Below are 21,591 nucleotides of genomic sequence, written 5' to 3' on the forward strand. Positions count from 1 at the left end.
GGGAAGGACAAAAAGGGGAGAGGTTTACAAGGTGAGAAATTGAACTCTCATCAATAAGGTGAAAATTTAAATTGCCGGTTAAATTAACTGAACTACCCTAATTTGATTAGTTGATTGAGCTTGAATAATCAATTAACATTGAAGCAAATATTCTAGAGTCAAAATTATTTGTTTCAGTCATTGTGTTGTTTCCTATGTACTTGTGTTTATTTATTTTTTATTTCTTACCTATGCACAGTTAGATAATCGCATTGGATTTCTAACTAACCTAGATTCGCCTTGCGTAAGATCCATTAAAGAAGGAAGCACTGCTTACATGCTACGATATTTCACATTCTCAGACTTAAACTCATGACCTCTAGTTAACGATGGAGAGATCCATCTACCACGACAATTGACGCGGCTCCCAGTCCCTACCTTGGAAAATAAAATACTTATAAACCGCACACGGCGTCCAAGTAATTTTTTTCTCTTATTGGGTAATGGTGAAGAGCTACCAAACTTGGCACATAAGGTATTAAAATTGAAGCTGTTAAACCCGATCTTCGAAATTCATCCAACAGCTTTCCAGTTTCAATATTGAAAAAACCCATCGTGTCATATGTGTCAACTATCAAAATTTCGTTGGTAAAGCTCATGTGATACAATCCGTCTACCCCGTATATATCATGAGTTGTCACACTAAACTCTAACCTCCATGAATTTAAGCTTCCCAGATCATCATTATTATGAAGAATATATCCCTTGAACAAGATACCTTTGGATTGTATTTGTCATCAAACAAATCTTTCCTCCTTTTTCCTCTATACTTACATTGTCTTCATGGCTTTCGATTGGTACGTCAAGCAGATCAGATTCTTCTTTAGCTACGTCGAAAGCAACAAGCGTTGTTGTATCACTCTCGACTTTATGATGACGTGGAATGTAATGAAGACTCTTACTTATAGTTCTTTCTTAACTTGATAAGGTCCTTACCAATTCTTAACTTCATTTATCTAATTTAAAATGTCTACATGTTGCAGTAAATATGTTAGAAAATTTGAAGGTAATTGAAAACCACTAAAAAACTTAGTTGAGGGATATTTTATTAATATATAATAATGAAAAACAAAAAAGAAAAAGAAAATATTGCACAAGGTCAGTTCAACACCAAACTCAAAAGTAAAATAGAAAACTTCAAGAACTTTTCATCTTCGTCGGAGCAGAGATCATCACCGGAAATCCAAGTCTGATTTTCTCCCCTTGGAGCATTTCTTGCACCATAAAGCTCTGACCAGGTGCAGCGAAGCCATAGCCAAAGAAGTTGATTCTCAGAAAAACTAGATTGTTTCATTTCAAGTAAAGAGTTGTTCCTTTCGATTTCTTCTAGATTGACTTCAAAATCGGTGGTCTATGAAGCCTTGATATCTGATTTGTTCCCCGATTAGAGAAATTTCTTGCATGCGCTATTAGGGTCTTGGAGGTACTATTTTTTGTTGTCAATCCTCTGAGTGTCTGTGAAACCTCTGCTATTTGTGTTGAAATTGTCATGTTCCTCTCCTTTATGATGTCTATCTGTATGCTTGGTAATTGTCATGACCAATTCAATATCTATCTCAACATAAATTATTTATAAGTTACCAGAAAAGCCCAAGAGAATCCTTGCAAGCTGTAACCTTTAGATGTGGAATTATTTTCCTTCCATTCTGCAGACTTTTTCTTCAAGTTAACATTTATGAGGAACTCAACTGTCATCTCAAAAGAACGCCTACCCCAAAGATATGCATTAAAGTAATTCAAGTTTGTCACCATTTTCATATTCTTTACATCAACAGTTCGCTTTTGATCACCAACCCATAAAAAAGACTCAACAACACCACACCATAGCGATGTTCAACTTTGTTTGCGCATCAAATCTGTCACTCTTTAATATTTCCTTTAAATCATTTCCCGTTAGACTACTATTTTTGTTCAACACCAGATCTAAAAAATCTTTTGCCTTCTCTTCATCATATAAAGCCTTACCGGTGGGAATTTTTTCATAATTCAGTCCGAATAATCATAGAAAACTCCTTCATACCAAATCGAATTGGCTTACCATAATGAACCAAACCTCCTTTTTGTTTGAGCTTACAACACGTCGTTATAGAAGATAGTGTACGATCTGGCCACAAAAATTTTTGTTCCAATTCTCTAGGTTAACTTTAATAAGCAGCCAAAACAACTATTCATAAATTGGTTGTACACTTTTTCCTTCTCCAAGTAATTTGTATATTTTTAACAACATCCCACTTTGATAAAATGCTCACAAGTCCATCAAAGTGGTCCTCGTCGTCCAATTCCTTACACAAACTATATTGGAAGAGGTCTATTTGTTATACCCCGCGTTTTCAGAGCATGAGTATGAAATTTACCTCACCGTAGTAATGGAGTGTCGGAGACGTCCCATGATGTTTTGAAAAGCACAAGCCAGGGAGAGTATCTAAAAACGAAGAAAAAGGGTGAATTACGATCTCGTAAGTCGTAATCGGGAAAGAGTATTTTGAAACACGAGAACATGACCATTATTAGTATAATAAGTGATAAATATCATGTATGGAGAGTTTCGGAATATTTCGAGATCGAGCAAATTGAAGAAAATAAATTCGACGAAAATTTGAGAAATGCTAGAAGGATTTTTAGTCAACTTTGGAGGCGCATATCTCCCAGTATATATGGATTTTTAAGGTGTTTCAAAAGTCACAAATGAAGTCCGTCGAGTCTAGGTTCTAATGCAACAAACCTCTCATCGATAGGACATCGGAGTAGAGAATTATAGACGTTACAAACTGAGCTGTCAACGCAGAAACAGTACGTCGGCCCACCCACTATAAAAGGGATAAAACCCCCCATTTTCATCATCAAAAATGCTACAATGTTCCAGAAAATTCAGCCATTAAAAATGACTCTTAATCTCACATAAAAGTGAAGATTTTGAGCAAAATTTCAAGCTACGAAGTACTAATCGAAGTCCGGGCAACGCATAGTCACGAATATAATTTTGTTTGGAGTTAGAGGAGCATGGGAACAAGAAAATGTTGAAGATTTTGCTACTTTCATAAAAACAAGGTATGAATCTTCAAATCTCTCTCTTTATCAAGTTTGATTAAGGAATAATTGCAAGAATAGAATTATAGTTTGTTGTGTTGATGTTGTTGAATTATGGATCGAGGCTTGAAGAGAATTTTGGATAAGATATGTATATGTTCATCTTGTAGAATGTTAAGGATGTTGATATTGATGTTGTTAGTATTAATTTCGGCTTCTTTACGGAAATAAAGTTATTAATTAGTCGTACCCCAAGTTGGTTGGTTGAGAAATTTGGACAACAGTGTGTGGGCTGTTGTATGGCATATGTTGGTGTTGGAAATGATGTTACTACTATTGGTATTGTTGTCGATGTTGTTGGTTGTTGAATTGGAATTTCGGGCTAGGCACATAAACAGGGGAAATGCTGCCCGAATTTCGACTGAATCTAAAAGGACTTTCATTAAGTGTTTAAGACGAGCGTATGACGATGATCCTAATGATATTATGAATGGTTATATATGTAGATTACGAGGCCACGAATAATTCTTAAGAGAGTTGCAAGACGGGAAGTAAGTTGGAAGTAGAGAATCATCTTCCAGGTATGTTAAGGCTCGCCCCTTTCTTTCAAAGACATGATCTTTAGGTTATGATTTCATAAATGTTTCCGTATTTTTCCTTGTCATCAAAAGCTAAATGTCCCAGATTCCAAAGCATAATTTCCTTCTTGATATTCCATAATTGTTTTCCAAGGTGCCCCTATTTTCCAAAACCAAAGGTTGTGATTATGTGAGTTCTTATGATAACGACGAAGGATATGTTTTTCAATGACAACGATGATGTCAAAAGTGAGAATATCATTATGATGACTATGATGAGAATGACTCCATGCTTAAAGGTTCTAAGTTTATGATTCCAACGACGATATAAGAATGTTGAGTTATTTACTGATTTCTCAATTCATTCATGGATGATGACTAATTTCTTTTAAGATTCCAAAAAAAAATACATGGCTTGATGCCTTATGACATTTACGATCCTATTCTATGTTTTCTCTTAATTCTATTCTTCATCGATAGTCTCACCTTAAAATAATTGTTCCTTCAAGGTGAGACAAAGCGACGATGAGTATTCCATAATATAATCGGAGGCTACCGACCTTACGTCATTCCGATACAGTTGTGGCTTTTGATTGGGCTCTTATGCATGCTTTATTTATATATATGTATGTATTTTCTCACACCGCGCCGCGCTATAGTCGGCCAGGCAGGCACGTAGATGTGCACACCACTGCAGTGGGCATGTTATGATATTGCCCCTGACGCGGGAGGCCTGGACGCAGGCTAATAATGATAACACCGAGCCTTGATGGCCGGGCATGATATTATATATGACACCGCGCCTTAATGGCCGGGCATGTTACTATGTATATGTATAGAAATGTTTTTTTTAAAAGGTTAAGCATGCATGACATCCGCCCTACGAGGCATTCAGATGTACAGGTTATCTCTCTTATTCCTTGTTACTCTTCATATCTATGTTATGTTGTTACTCATGCCTTACATACTCAGTACATTATTCGTACTGACGCCCCTTCTTGTGGCCGTTGCGTTTCATGCCACGCAGGTGTATACAGATGAGTAGAGGATATTGCTAGAAGATGTTCCGGCGGGATTGGCGAGCTCCATTTCTTTCCGGAGTGTTGCCGAGTTAGAGTATGTGTGTTATGGTATATTGTTTTATGTTAGAGACTTTGCAGACAGAGTCATGTATACAGTATGCCAGTCTTGTAAGCGACTATTTAAGCCGATGTATCATTATGCATTACTTTACAGATTCATATGATTACAAATTTTATTTGATTCGAGAAAGATGAAAAGAATGTTTTCGAAAAGCTCCTATTGTGAATTTCATTTCATGACTTAAGAGTCCTGTGAGATTTATAAGTATAACTAGAAGCAGCGGGTTCGCTCGACTCTAAGTAAGGGTCGGGTGCCCATCATGCCCTACCAGGATTGGGGTGTGACACTATTGAGGTTTCACGTTGTGGTATCAATAATGTATCATTCTCCTTAGCAGATTCATCCCCGTTACTAAATGTCTCAGAAGACTCATCCCCATCACTAACTATTTTAGAAGCTTCATCTCCATCACTAATTGTTTTAGAAGACTCATCCCCCTCGCTAGATAAATCATGTTCCTGAAGATATTGTAATAAATGTAATATCAATTAGACAAATAAGGAAAACTAAAGATCGGTGTCAATATTTTAAAGGACTGATTGTAAATCGATCCGACCAACTATTTGTCGGTCTATTATATATTTAGAAAATCAGATCGATTTATAGATTGGTCAGATTAATTTACAATCAATCGCCTGATTTGGTAATAAAAATATTTAGCCTTTTGAATGATTTTATAAAACAGATCGATGGTTGATTGAGTAGACCCATTAATAATCGGTCACCTAAATTGTGACAAATTTTTACTTGGTCGGACCGATTTATTATCTGTTACTTAATTTATAAAAACTGTGATTCCTTTCTCACTGATAAGTGAGAAATTTAAGTTAAAAAAGCTAAAAAATGAAGGTGCACCTGATTGTCCTTGAGCTCGCGGCCAACATTTTTAGGATCTACTTGCACCATGAATTCTTCAAAAAACAAGTTGAAGTTATGATCAAGAAGCAGCACCCACAAAGAAAAAGTAATTAATTAACTGTAACTCCATATAAACTGTAATTTCATATCTATTACTATAATCTTTTTCTTTAGAAAATAAGATTGATGCTAGAGTTAAGGGTGAGTAGATAACTTACAATTTAGAAACTCAAGAAGAATACTCAAAAAGAAATTTCTAAAGATGAGTAAATTGGAGAAAAAAACAGTCTTTAGCAAGAGGGAGGAGAAAAGAATGGCCTTCAATGGACATAGCAGATTTTTTTCTCTATGTCGTTGTAATCAAAACGAGGGAAAACAGATTTGAAATTGAAGGGATTATTAGGTTTTTATGTTTAGTTTATATATAAATAGATACCATAGCTTGTATAATATACTCCCTCTATTTCAATTTAGGTGAACCTATTTCCTTTTTAGCCCGTGCTAAAATGAATGACCTCTTTCCTAATTTGGAAACAAATTCACTTTATGAAGTGATTTACAGCCACATAAATATTCAAGACTTATTTTGAACCATAAGTTTCAAAAGTCTTTACTCTTTCTTAAATGTCGTGCCCAGTCAAATGGGTTCACATAAATTGAAACAGATGGAGTATTAATTACAGCCCAATAATTCATTTAGTTAATTTTCTTATTTATTTTGATTTATTTTAAAATGGAGAAATAAGAGAAGGCCATTTTGTCAATTGAAGACTTCAATAGGTTTGTGAGCCAAATTTTCTCTACTAAATGTAATTACTATTACTTTACTTTATATTTAAAAGTGGTATCAGAGCTTATTTTAAGTCAAACTTAGCTCTGATACCACTTTAATATTATTTTACTTACGTATTTTAGCAAATTAAAAGATATATTCTTTTCGTATAATATAAAAAAGATATGTATAAACTTATAAAAGTCAAATATATATATTTGAAGACCAAGCAAAAGGATATGGAAGAGGTTGGACAAGTTGCTATTTAATGATGATTGGCTACACAAATTCCAAAACAGCGTGGTTAGGCATTTAAGTAGGACAGGGTCCGACCATAGGCCTCTACTACTTAAATGCTATGATGATATGAATGAGGGCACCAAATATTTTAGATTCCTGAATTTCTGGAATGATCAACCAGGCTTCTATGATATAGTAAAGAAGGAATGGGAAATTCATATTAGGGGGAACCCAATGTGGATTCTACATCAAAAGTTGAAGAACTTAGGAAGGCAGCTTAGTATTTGGTCGAAAGAAGTCATCGGTGATGTTTTCCAAAAGGTGGTGGAATGGGAGGAAACAGTGCAGAGATTAGAAGATATGGACACACTTGACAATACTGAGGAAACCAGGGCGGAGTTAAATAAGGGACAGGCAGAATATGTTACTTGGATGGCTATGCAGGAGTCTCTTCTTAAACAAAATGCCCAAATAAAGTGGTACGAAGAAGGAGACTCCAACACAAGATACTTTCACAATATCATAAAAGATAGAAGGAGAAGACTACATCTCCATAGAATACAAAATCATAGAGGGAAGTGGATTCAGAACGAAGGAAAAATTGGCAAAGCTGCGGTCAATCATTTTAAAAATCTCTTCAATTTACCAGAGACTACAGTGGACGAAACGATTGTTTCTTGCATCACCAAATGCATCTCAGAAGAGGATAACCTGTTACTTTCTAGGCTACCAGAGGAAATGGAAATCAAAGAGGCTATTTTTGATATGAGCCCTACTAGCTCAGCAGGTCCAGATGGTTTCAGCGGCATGTTCTATCAGAAATGTTGGGATATTATCAAGGATGATGTGCTCAACTTTGTCCAAAGCTTCTTTAAAGGAAGTAACCTAACAAAATTCTTCTCTCATTCTTGCCTAGTTTTGGTCCCGAAAGTCAATTCTCCTACTAATTTCTCTGATCTTAGGCCCATTAGTCTAAGTAATTTCTCAAGCAAAATTATCTCCAAAATACTTGCAAAGAGACTTAATCCCTTCCTGCCCAGGATGATTTCCTTGAACCAAAGTGGGTTTGTGCAAGGGATGCTTATTACGGATAACGTACTACTGGCTCAGGAAATTGTCCATGATATTACGCAGCCTAATCTAGGTGGCAATGTGGTGATCAAGCTCGATATGGCAAAAGCCTACGACAGGCTTTCTTGGGGATTTCTTACTATTGTTCTTAGGAATTTTGGTTTCTCTGAATGGTGGATTGAAATTATATGGAGGCTGATCTCACAAGTATGGTACACAGTTATTATTAATGGGAACAGAACAGGTTTCTTCACATCATCACAAGGCTTAAAGCAAGGAGACCCTCTCTCCCCCTCTCTATTCATCTTGGGATCTGAAGTATTATCCAGACTTCTTAACAAGCTGTATGTTAACCCCAATTTCTACCCTTTCACCATGAGTAAGAAGGGCCCGCAAGTTAATCATTTAGCATATGCGGACGACATTGTCATCTTCACTGCTGGGAAAAGTAAGTCTGTCAAATTGATCATGAAACAAGTAAGGAAATATGGAAAAAGTTCCGGGCAAAAGGTGAATGAAGACAAGAGTTTTTTCTGTACCTCAAAAAAAGTCTCTCCTTCTAGAATCAACAGAATCATTGACAATACTGGTTTTAGGCACAAGCAGTTCCCTTTTACCTATTTGGGCTGCCCTATTTATGCGGGACAGAGGAGAATTTGCTACTTCGATGATCTGGTCAATAAGATCACCAAAATGCTATTAGGGTGGCATAGCAAATTTTTATCCAATGGAGGCAAGGTCATTCTTATTAAGAGTGTGCTACAGGCCATTCCTACATATACTTTGGCAGCTCTTACACCTCCTAAAACTACTTTCAAGCTCATCGAAAATCACATTGCCAATTTTTTTGGGAGCTGATAATGATAAAAATAAATATCATTGGAGTGCTTGGAGCAATTTATGTAATACCAAGGAGGAAGGAGGGGTTGGAATCAAAAGACTTGAAGATATCAGCGATGGTTTTGCTTATAAAAGGTGGTGGAATTTGAGGACCCAAAAGTCCTTATGGTCCAACTTTGTCTTGGCAAAATATTGCTCTAGAGTACACCCTGTAGCCAAGTCCATTAATGGCCCCCAATCCAATACTTGGAGAAAACTTATGAAAATCAAACACAAGGAAGAGAAGCATATTATATGGAAAATTAATGAAAGAGGGAGTAACTTTTGGTGGGATAACTGGACAGGGAAGGGTGCCTTAGCCGAGCTAGTCCCTAACCAGTCCATTTATTCCAAGACCAAAGTCAAAGATTTTTTTCAGGAAGGACAATGGAACAATGACGAGCTTTCGCAAATAATACCTAGTCACCTGATTAGAAGCATCTCCAGAGTTCGTATAGGAAACAACAACAAAAAGGACATAGCTATATGGGATCCGGGCATAGATGGAAATTTCTCCACCAAGTCAGCATGGGAAATTATCAGAACCCACAAGGAAGAGCAATACATCACCAGCAAGGTATGGCACTCTAAACTCCCATTTAAGATATCCTTTCTTGCATGGAGGATCATCCATAGGAAACTTCCTTTGGATGATACTCTATGCAAGTTTGTTACTAATAGAGCTTGTATGTGTGTCTGCTGCGAACAGGAAAAGCACGAAACAAGACACCACTTGTTTATACATAATCTGGTGGCCAAACAGATCTGGAAAACATTTGGAACTCCTTTTGGGGATCAACATGCAGCCAACCTGGAGTATCGTAAGAAATTTAGAGAACTGGTGGAAATCCAAAACTAGTAATGAAGTCCACAAAATGACATTACATATCCTCCCTGTGATCATACTTTGGGAAATATGGAAACAAATGTGTTCTTGTAAATATGGCAGTCAAAGGAATTTTTGGCGCAGAGGAATGGAAAATCATATATGGTGGAATCTCAAGATGTCCTTAAAGCAAGCTTTCCCAAAGCTGGAGGTAGCTGGCAGCTGGAGTACTTTTTGTGAACACGTGGAAAAGCTAAGGCCCAGCACCAACTGGAAAATTATATTATGGACTAAACCCGTAGCTGGCAAAGTGAAGATCAACACTGATGGAAGCTGGTCCAGAAACGGAGCTGGCATTGGGGGCATAGTGAGAGATGAGGGAGGCAACCTTGTCATGGCATTTGCGGCAAAAGTGGACAGCAGCAGCAGCAGCAATTCGGCAGAGGCAGAAGCAGCCAAGTTTGGACTGCAGCTGTGTGCCCGAAAGGGCTTAACCAACGTTGAGTTAGAGCTGGACTCAAGGCTGATCGCTGATATGATTAGGGGAAGGGGTACAAACAACTTGAAACTCAAGACTGTTATCGACGACATACTACAAACTATGTTGCAAATGAATTGTAGCGTGGAGCATTGTTATAGAGAAGCCAATCAAGTAGCGGATGGGCTAGCTAAATGGGGCGCTAACAGGGAAGGCACTTTTGTCTTTCAAAACTGGCAACAAATCCCGGACGTATCAAGAGGAGCATACCATCTTGATAACTCTCAGATTCCCAGTATGAGAATTAGATATGATAAGGCCAATTTCTTCGTTAGTTAGACCTATTTTGTATCTTTGCTAGTTCTTATACTAGTAACTTTTGTAGAGTGCCATTGATTTCAATGGTGCTTCATGTAAGTTTTTGCTGAATGAAATAAAATACACATCCAATGATGGATGTAATTAATTAAAAAAAAATATATATATTTACTAAGCAAAATTTTATAAAATGAGTTTTCTGACTTAAAATGTCAGCTAAAAGAAATGGATTGTCGTTTGGAAGATCTCGATTGTGTCGGATTTCAAATCATTACATCTCTATCACCTTGAGAATAAAGTTTCCATTTGTTGTCTTTAGTGTCTCACTCATTTCTCTCTCTCTGTCATACTCTCTCTCTCTTTCTCTCAAACTGAAAAATGGATAGTCTCTGTGTCTCGACCCCAACAGAAAAATGCTTAGTGTCTTTGTCTCTACTCCTAGCAAAAAAAATGGTGATTGTCCCTGCCTCCAACCGCAAAAAAAAAAAAAAAAAAAAAAAAGATAGAAAGAGCACCTCCAATCTCCAAGCGGTTGTTTTGATATGTGTACGAGTGTCAGGTTTGTCTCCACAACCTAAGACAATTGAAGAAACTCCAAAAACACTACATACGTTTACACCTGTTACTTACAATCAGTTGTAAGTGTAGGCAGTGCTTTGGGAATGAACAATTTGCGACACACTGCAATTGGTGTGTTCACCGTGTGGACCTCCATTGCGGTGGAGTTAGGCTCTTTGGAGAAAGATCTTATAACCAGCTGAAGGCAAACCTTTTGGAAAAACGGTAAGAGAATGCAAGAAGGTGAAATGCTGCCTCTCGTTTGTTATCCTAATGATTTGACGATGAAAGAGAAAAATTGAAGATGACAGAGACAAGGATGAAGATGAGGATAATGTTATCTTTATAGTTTGAACCGTTTTTTTTAGCTTTAGGGAAATCAATTGTAAAGTCTTAGGACCAGATTTCACAAGTCTAACTTTAAAGTCAGCTAAATGTATAGAACATTTTAACCGGGTCAACGCGAAGTACAACATATTGGTAATTTCTAAATATTTAATTCAAGGAGTCGCCACCTAATTATTTTAACGGTGAATTAGGACACATATTTTAACTAAATAAATACCTAAAATAAACTCTAATTTTAAAGGTCTTACTAACCTCATAAATTCTAGGTAAGGGTTCTAAATATCCTAATGGGAAGGTCTTGGGCATCCATTAGAATCCGTTAAATACGGTTACTGACCAAACTTAGGTTAATACAAGAAATTCTGACAAAATATTAATATTTTATTGGCGATGTAAGAAAAAAGTATTCCTATTTATGTATTTCAGTGATTGAGTGAAGGATTTTGCATTTGATAACACAATGGATTTAGTACTTAATATACTAGCTAATCGTTATAATCAAGCAATAGTAGTGATTAACTAAGTCACAACAAAGTGATTATACTTCATAGGAAATCTTGTCTTATACGTTTAGATTTTTTTTTTTTGAAATGGAGATTTGATCCTTTAGAAATAAATTTTGAGAACATACAGAAAAACGTACTCCTTTTATTTAAAGAAACAAAGCAAAGATGATCTTTTAGTTTTCAAAAGGCTCGTTTTATTATTAGTATTTTTTTATTTTTTTAAAAAAATACGTTATTAGACTCCATGTTTCACTTGGTGTAATTGGATTAGCAAATTTAGCTACCGATCTGAGGCACGATTAGAGGTAAACTCCATTTTTAAACCTTGTAAAAGAATAACTTAAAAATCTTGAACCGAAGAGAATAGACTAAATTGCTAAACCTTTAAATACGTTACTCCGAAAAAAACATACTAGAACTCTATATATCCATTATCTGTAAACTACCCCCCATAAGATTAACTACTTGGAGTCCTCTTAATTTAGCTATATCCATGAAAGGAACTAAGAAAAATATTAGCAGATCATGAAGCAAAACTCGATCGACATGATAGGAGAGAATATCCACTACTTCTCCCCTCTCTTTTGGCGTTCTGTTCAGGTGCATTTTTCAGAGGATGAGAGGTGCTATTGGAGATGCAAATGCAAGTCTCGAGCCTAGCAGCGATGTCGAGTCTCAATGCAAGACTCAAGAATGCTCCCATATGTCATGAAAACAAAGAAGAGAAAAGAATTAGGAAATGAGCAGATTTAATAAGGAAAACAAATAGACAAAGATAAATTCTTAAATAGCATAACGGGCAGCGTCCAACAAGATGCAGATTGCAAGAGAAACAAACATGAAAACTTAATTGCAAGCACAAACCAAAATTCAGAGAGTTCAAAGAAGTATTAGATAAGTCATTTTAAAGACTAGACTTTAACCTTAATTCCACTATCATTTAAATAGACATTATTTAAATATAAGCCTATGCCATGATTTTAATCGAGGGAACCAGAAGCCTTTACATAATAGAAATTCACAGCCCTTCCTATATAATTAACATACACCTTAAACATGCTGTACATATTATGGCTTTACACTTGTTCGTAAACATGTTGTCCATGTTAATAAAGAGAATTCTTACAAAATATTTGAACGATTGGATCTTAGTGAACATTATCAACAGGTGCTTCGTATTATGACTTATTAAGAAACAACACTTAGAACTCATTGTCTTACTAAACGAATAGAAATGCGGAACGGTTCAAAATAGTGGTTGATATTGAAAAGCGAAGGCATATTCGCACAAGAGGTATGTCAAAATACCCTACGATCAGAAATACACTTCCTTAAAACAGGATAATGAAGAAAAATAACTAGGATGGAAACATTGTTGAACTTAGCTAGCTGATCTAAATTAGAGACAAAAACCTCAACAGAAAGATCCTTCAAAACTTAGCAAATTGAAACTTAGTCATTTCTTCGGAAAAATAAACATTTGAACAACATCTAGACTCTCCTGGTTATTACTTAATCACGTTCAAAACAAGAGTTCCGAGCAAATCAATTTAACCAAACCAAACATTCTGAAAATAGAGGCAAACTTAAGAAAGATCGATGTGTAAGAACCAAGTAATTTCGCATATCATATCTTAAGTTAAACGCATACTAAAGGGAAAGATCGACCTCTATCCTAACCAACAACAAATGTTTTCCAGAAAATAGAGTACGACTTCAAATGAAGAGTGGATCACCTCATTTTATCAAAATACTAAAGAAAACAACTTAACCGAAAGCAAATTCATTCTCATATTACCTTAAAGGAAAAACAGATAGGAAAGGAAAAGATGAAAACATTGTTCAAGCCAGGAAGCAGACAAGTTTGAGAATTTGGCTAACTACACTAATAATAATTCTAAACTAAATGATCATGGAGACTGAGTTTCGAATGGAAGATTCAACCTATTCGCATTCATATAAAATTACTAACTTGATAATGTTTAAAAATAGAAAGCCATACATCAATTGTTAGCTTAATCTCTACCTAACTTAATCCCGCAACATGATATGTTTAATGATAAGGCCTAAATGAACTTTATACTATAGATTTAGAAAATCGCATTAGCAGCAGCTATTATCAACCATTTCAGATCAAAATTTCAGGAATAAAAAAGCATACTCTTAAACTACCAAAGAATAGCTAAAGGCTAACCATTTAATGGAAGACAAGAGCAGATTCAAATGAAAAAAAAAACTATAATGTAAAACTAAACTCCTATGTGCTCTGAAAAAAAAAAAACTAAACCATATCATAGCAGCCTATACTTTGAGTTAATCCTCTTAAACTAATTCATTTTTTGAACAGACAAAGGGTAACAAAGCTGTAAATGGTTCATACTTCGCAAGTTCGATGAAAAGAGAAATAAGCTCAATAAAGGCACAAAAGATATATGCATTCACATAAAATCGAAAGAAAGCTACGACTAACTCATATTCCTATTGAAATTAGACAACTAAACCTTAAGTAACATTCTGGAATCTACATAAAACAAACTAAAAACAATATTAAACACAAAGAACAGAACTGAAGTAAAAGGAGAAGGAGAATTACTGACCTTTTTTGAGTGTAGCGAACAGGGGCGTAGATCTCGGGTCACACCGTCTACGACCTTGACTCGAGAAAAGGTAAAATGCCTCTATTTTGGTTAAGCAACCAACAGAAGCAAAAAGCAGCTAGATTTTCTTAAGAGAAATCTTTTGGAGGGTAGAACTGTGAGTATTAGAGTAAGAAAATGGCCGCCAAAAAAAAGTTCCTCTAAAACGAGTAGCAAAGCTAGTATTTATAGTGATGAACTAGGGTTTTTGTTAGGCGCGGGATTTCAAAAGTCTTCGATTTGCATTTCAAAATAGTCCTTTGAAGATCAGTCCAGATCATGACAGAAAAAGCTGAAGAAATCTTTGTCACCAGATTCAATATTTGAAATGTGGACGTTATATCACCAAAGGAATAGAAAGGGTTCTGATAGATATTGAAACCAGTCAAAGTTTGCACGAAAATGGGGTGAATAACCTCTGTCCGTGGCTAAAGAAAGGAGAAGGTTTAGCCAAAAATGGAGATGAAGACAGAGCAAGCGCAGCTGATGGGTTTTTTTATGAAAGTGTTTGCAACCCTAGCTGATTTTTAGTTGAAAACGGGTCGGGTCGGTTTAAAAGAATAGTGGGCTGCATATTGGACCTTTTTTTTAAGAAATGTTCAGATGGTACATTTATTTGGCCGAATGCGCTACTCATTTTGGGCTATTATTGACCAAATTAGGATCATATTTTATATGAATTGGGCTAGTATGAAGACTATTTATCTTGGACTTAATATGCTTTCTTCCTTATAGTATTTGGGCTCCTAAATTAAGATGAAAGACACTTCTTTAGTTAATTATATATTAACGTGTGTTAAAGTATTACCTAATACAAAAATATATTTATTAGTACTCAAACTAAATTATACGATATCATAATAGCCGCGCGATAATATTTTTTAAAGTTTAAAAGTAAGTAAATACTATCGTCTAAATATATAAAATAAATGCGATTCGTAAGATGTTAAACGTGATGCAATATAATGAAGATAATAATCATAATCATAATAATAATAATAATAATAATAATAATAATAGTAGTAGTAATAGTAATAACGGTAATAAAAATGATAATAGCTAATGACTATAGTAGGATAATGAAAAACGACGATATTAATAGAAAGCTAATAATTGTAGTAAAGTATAAATAACTATTCTTAAGTTGTCAAAAATATTAGAAGCACATATAAATATTTTGGAAGAAAGGCGGGACAAAATTGAGTGTCTAACATATAGCTTTTTTGTTAGGAAGAAGGACTGTGTACCTTAGGCAAACCTTCCCTTTTGAGCTGATTGTATCACCTGTTTTCTTTCTATTTAGAAGTAAGGCATAACCCCCCTCTCTTTATATCAATACAACACTTATTGGGTTCTGCTATTAAAAATTATATATATTTTATGTCATTAATAGATAAAAAACATATAAAATAATTACTAATAAATAGTGAAAAGATAACTTTAATATGTATGGTATTTTTAGTGGGTGTTACTTTTTCTACATTGGAACGAAGTCATCACTTTTAAACGTTACTTTTCAGCTTACTTATTGACTGAAATAAGTTAATCGACGATCAACATCGAATTACTTAGCACTTATTAAAGTTATACTTTCATAAGAATATATTTATTAGGGATTTGTTCTATTTTATTATTAATTATGCTTTGAAAATCTAAATTTAACCTGTAGTTTTTCTTGTCAAAATTAATGTGTTACTCCCTCTGTCCATTTTTACTTGTTATGAATTAACTTGATACACCTATTAAGAGCCCGTTTGGATTAGCTCAAAAAAAGTGATTTTTATGTATAAAATGCTTTTAGAACTTTTAAGCGCTGAAAGTTATTTTATAAATAAGCAGTTGTGTGTTTGGATAAAAGTGCTTATGCTGAAAATAAGTTACTGGTGTGTTTGGTACATAAGTGCTGTTAAACACTTATTTTCTGTCAAAATGATTGAAATACCCTTAAAGTTGTTAACACCATAAACAAGTTGATACTATAAGATTTTTAACTCTAAAGTTGATTCAAATCAAAAGTAATTTATATTTTAAAATCACTTCCAATATAAACTATTTATTTAAGTTAATTTTATAAATATATGTTACTTAATGTATAGGGGTAATTGCAGCAACATAATCCATCATTAAATATGTAGGAAATAAAAGAACTGAAGACCAGTGGCAACATTCTGTTGAAAAAAACATATTCTTAAAGTCATTCAAGAAATTCTATCATTGCATTTGCACATAATATGGTGCAAGAGATATCTTCCCAAAGTTAAGAAGGTAGTAAAGCATTCATTCATGCAATATCCCAACGCCTTCATGCTTTATACAAAAGGATAATACAATTCATACTTCAAAGATGGAGAATTTGAGACAAAATAAAAGTGCTAATACAGCCGAAATCACTCCACTATAAACACAAGAAGTGGAAAATATTCATATAATACAAGCATCAAGCATTAGAAATGTCACTGGCAATCATATCACGAAACTCCATCCAATAGACATCATTTTGTTCTCCTACGTCTTCGACATCTACATTGTTAGCTCTTGAAGTTGTGTCAATATTAGAATCAACCGATGAAATATAGCTCTCATTCTCGACTGTTTGGAATGCATCATCCACATTGCACTTGTTTCTGATATAATTGTGAATGACCATAGTAGCAAGTACGATGTCCCTTTGTGTGTCAGTGTGATAGTAAGGCATGTCTCTCAAAGTAGACCATCTAGCTTTCCAAACGCCAAATGTGCGCTCTACTACATTTCTACAAGAAGAATGTAAATAGTTAAAATTTTCAATGCGTCCTCTTGGCTCTCATACAAAGCAGTAGTTTTTCAACGTCAATTTCAATTTGGACTTCACCCTCCTCCATATTCAGAGACTATTAATGGTTCGATTTCAACTGTTAACGGATATGACCAATCATGGAGGTCTTTGAAATGGAATCATAGTTCACTTGGACCGGATATGGTTGGTCAACGGCATGTGTAAATGGGATTTTATATTGGTGTACAAAGAGTATTCACCACGATCCACATCATCATAAAGTCAAGAGTGATACAACAACACTTGTTGCTTTCGACGTAGCTAAGGAAGAATTTGATCTGATTGAGGTACCAATAGAAAGCCTTGAAGACAATGTAAGTATAGAGGAAAAGGCAGGAAAGATTTGTTTGATGACAAAAACAACGTGTCTAAATTTCAGTAGTATCTTGTTCAAGGGATATATTGCTCATAATAATGATGATCTAGGAAGCTTAAATTCATGGAGGTTAGAGTTTAGTGTGACAATTGATGATCATATATACGACGGCATAGAGGGAGTGTGTCACATGAGCTTTACCAACGAAATTTTGATAGTTGACGCAAGTGAGACGATGAGTTTTTTCGATGTTGAAACTGGAAAGTTTTTGGACGAATTTCAAAGATCGGGTTTACAAGCTTCAATGTTAATACTTATGTACCAAGTTTGGTAGCTCTTCACCATTACCCAATAAGAGAAAAAATTTACTTGGACGCCGTGTGCGGTTTATAAGTATTTTATTTTCAATCCGTGTTCGAATAATTTTAAGATTGGTTATTTTAATTCACAAACCAATTCATCTGTATTCATTCTTCAGGTATTTTTTTCATCGATCAAACCAGTTTTCATAGCACATCTTCAAGTTCTAGCTACTAGTAAATTCAAATGGTCTTATTTATTTTAGTTTGATTTTTTTCTTTTAGTAAATTAAGCCTAGTGTATCGACGAAAACGGGAACTCATATAAAATAAGATTCGAAAATGAAAAAAGTTTTAAGCAAGATAGATTCACACGGCTAGAAGCAATTATTAAATGTACATGGCCTAAAATCAAAATAAATGAAGCACTAAATAGAGCAATAATTACTTTAACATGTCATGAAACGTACTCTTATTTAATTTTAGGGAAAAGGTCAAAATACCCCTCTACTCTGGAAAAAGGGATAAAAATATCCTCCATTACAAATTTGGGTAAAAAATACCCCTCCCGTCATTAAAATTTTCAAATATACTCCTGTCTTAAATCCCCAAAATAACCCGATTTTATTTTTAAACCCGCTTCATTTAAATCCGACCCAACTAAATAAAAAACTCATATGGGTTACCCGCGCTTGTGCCTAGTGGCTCCAGATGTAGGACTCAGGAACAAGTTGGTCGCATATGAGTTTTTTATGCAGTTGGGTCGGATTTAAATAGAGTTGGTTTAAAAATGAAATCGTGTTATTTTGGGAGATTTCCGTTAAAATAGGGGTATATTTGAAAACTTTAATAATGGGAGGGGTATTTTTGACCCAAATTTATAACGGAGGATATTTTTACCCCTTTTCCCAAAATAGAGGGACATTTTTTTTACCCTTTTCCCTTAATTTTAATACTCTACTATGGTCAAATAGTTTGCCCCAGGCACGTGTGTTCTAATTTGGAATGTTACCCTATCAATTAAGCAAGACAGTTTAAAATGCTTGGAGAAACCAAAGAACGACAAAGGAAAGTATTCCATAATAATTTTCCATCATCAACATTAGTCTGCAAGAGACAAAACACAAGGTAGGGATTAGGGAGTATATATCAAGGGTTGTGTTAGAATTGTTAGGATTCCTCCACCCTTAATTAGAGGTCTGAAGTTTTGAGTCTTAAAAATAGAAAAAGTCTTGGTAGGGAGCATTTCACCCTTTAACGAACCTTACATAACATGAATCTGAATTAATCGACGTACAATACAAATACTACACTGGATGAGAAACAAAAACAGGAAAAAAAAACAAGTATGACCGAAACAATACAAAAACAGTGAAAATGAAACTATGATTCATTATTACTCTAGAATGTTTGTTTTAATGTTGTTTATCAAGCTCAATCAACTAGAAAAATCAATTGGTTTAATAGACAACTTGAATTTTCACCTTATTGATGAGAGTTCAATTTCTCCTCTTTCGTAACCCCCTAATTATAACAAAAAGTAAGGAAAAAAATCAACCGAAACAAAAAGGCACCTATTGAATAAGCCACATTAAGCATCGCATACAAAGTAAGCATTTCAAATATGTATAGTAACAAATCTGACGTACAGAAGGAAACTTGAGCTAACTGTTTGCGCTTAGTTTCTGTACAAAGATGAACCATTGTGTAATGGAGGTTAGGGTTTATGTCCTCCTCCATGTACCCTTCTTTTGTGATGAATAAACAGGTTAGGGTCAAGCCTAAACCCTCCACCACTGGTTGCTTTTGAAAAAAAAAAATGTATAGGCAATTTTGTACTGAAAAATAAAATAATATAGTAATATACATAAGTTTTTATAAAATGTATATGCATTTGTTAGTTTCGTTCTCCTTTTTAATACCAAACAAAACAAATATTGTTAACTTATAAGTTTAAACCGAAATAAAGCAAATAAATTCTAAGAAATAGTGTTTACAACGGCTTTGAGTCAAATTTTTATAAACACCCCTGATTTTATCTTACGTGTTTACTAGTACTCTAATGATGTTGCTTTAGGAATATTTCTTCTGGTATTTAATTAGCGTACCATATATGGACAATGTAGAGGCTTAACTGACAAAGGGTCGCAATATCTCTTTATTGAAAAATATTCTGTCCAACCAAATTGCTTTCCAAAATTTCAAAAATAGTCACTAATATTTTTATGAACACCCTTGATTTTTATGTTATGTGTTTACTATTAGCCTAGCTAATGATGTTACTTCAGGAATACTATATTTTATGGTGTTCAAATAGTACCATGTAGTGATAATGTAGAGGCTTACTAATCAAAGGGTGTTTGAAAAATATCCTGTCCAAACAAATTGTTTCCTAAATCTTTTCAAATATTGTCATTAAAATATTATTTCTTCAAAAACTTTCTCGGAAAATATTTACAATTGCAAACTAGAAGAAATGGGTACATTAAAGAAGTAGTCAGCCCTTGGGGATGTAGCTCAGATGGTAGAGCGCTCGCTTAGCATGGGAGAGGTACGGGGATCGATATCCCGCATCTCCAAACCTGATTGACCTTCTTTCATTTTTTTCTGTTAAACAAAAAAAGCTTATTTTATCTCTTGTTTACATAAAATTATATCTGTTGATTACTATGCTAGACCTAGTGAAGTTGTGAGCATGCCTCATGCATTGCACAGTCTGTTTTTAAGCCAAAATAACAAAAATAAGCGCCATAGGTTAGAATTCCTAATATATAAAAGCCCATTCAAACGGGCTCCTAGCTGTTCAAAGCCAGCGGTAGTAGTTTGACTAGTTTCCATGGTTTAAGCTAGCGTTTGATCATAGATTCCCAAAAAAAACATTGAAAAACTTGATTTGGGCGAAATTTTTCAAAACATATTTTACTTTTTGTTTTGGAAAATATGAAATATACTTATACCCATAAGTTCTAGAAACTATCAAGAATACCCAACCATACAAAACATACATACTTGTTAATCCAAAATTATGCAGAACATGATATTTTAATAACAACTGCTAATAACACATTTAGTAGCTACGACAATTCAAATTACAATACAAGGGTTTACAAATCTGAAGAAAAATTCATACAAATCAAGCAAAACAAATCTGAAGGAAAATCATACAAATCAAGCAAAACATTAGCAGATCTTAGCAAATTACCTTCAAATTTTTATCTTTTCAACGGATTTCTACAGTAGCTCGTTCAGTTTATAGAAGAGACGGTTTTAATTGTGGAAATATGGTAGATACCGCTTTATGAAGGAACATGGTAGATAGAATTAGTTGGGTCATAAATAGATGGGTTTTTTTATTTTTTTATAAAATACAAAAGTTTGGGGATAGTTTTTAAAAGTTTTGAAAATGCTAAAACATAGATCTTGCCACAAAAACAAGTTTGAGCCAGAATTTGGGATTTGAAGATTTATTTCAAAATCTTTCAAATTTTTATAGCCAACCAATGATTTGAAAATAAATCTTCAAAATATGCTCCCAAAATTTATGGCCAAATGGGAGCTTAAATTTGAAGTTTGAAGTTTGAAGTCTGGAAAATTTCTAAGCTTTGGATTGCATGTGGCTCATGACGTAATCTGGTAGCATGTGGGCAAGGGTACAACTACCTTTTCCAGGGGTGGATCTACCCTTTAGGGTGGGGTGCCATGATACCCCTAAATTGATAAATTTTTTATATACCTATGTTGCAATTTGCTTAAATTAGGTTAAATATTTAATCCTGTCATCTCCAGTCGCAAATTAGACAAAGGTGCCATAGCTAGTAGACACAAGTTTGAATCTATCTTGAACATTTCCGAATCCCATTTTTCTTTGTGCTTTTTAGTTCCTT

General features: G+C 34.5%; 1 long non-coding RNA gene and 1 pseudogene across 1 annotated transcript; one reads left to right on the forward strand and one right to left on the reverse strand.

Moving 5' to 3' along the window:
- Positions 1–1,063: 1,063 nt before the first annotated feature.
- Positions 1,064–14,783, reverse strand: LOC132606791 (uncharacterized). The gene is made up of 3 exons (XR_009570077.1): positions 10,745–14,783; positions 5,643–5,698; positions 1,064–5,245 (listed from the first exon to the last, which is right to left on the reverse strand). It is a non-coding gene; the product is annotated as an uncharacterized LOC132606791 (long non-coding RNA).
- A 2,187-nt stretch (positions 14,784–16,970) lies between these two features.
- Positions 16,971–17,801, forward strand: LOC132608177 (uncharacterized; annotated as a pseudogene).
- The last annotated feature ends 3,790 nt before the right edge of the window (positions 17,802–21,591 follow it).

Source organism: Lycium barbarum, chromosome 8 (assembly GCF_019175385.1).
Source record: "Lycium barbarum isolate Lr01 chromosome 8, ASM1917538v2, whole genome shotgun sequence".
NCBI classification, from domain to species: domain Eukaryota; kingdom Viridiplantae; phylum Streptophyta; class Magnoliopsida; order Solanales; family Solanaceae; genus Lycium; species Lycium barbarum.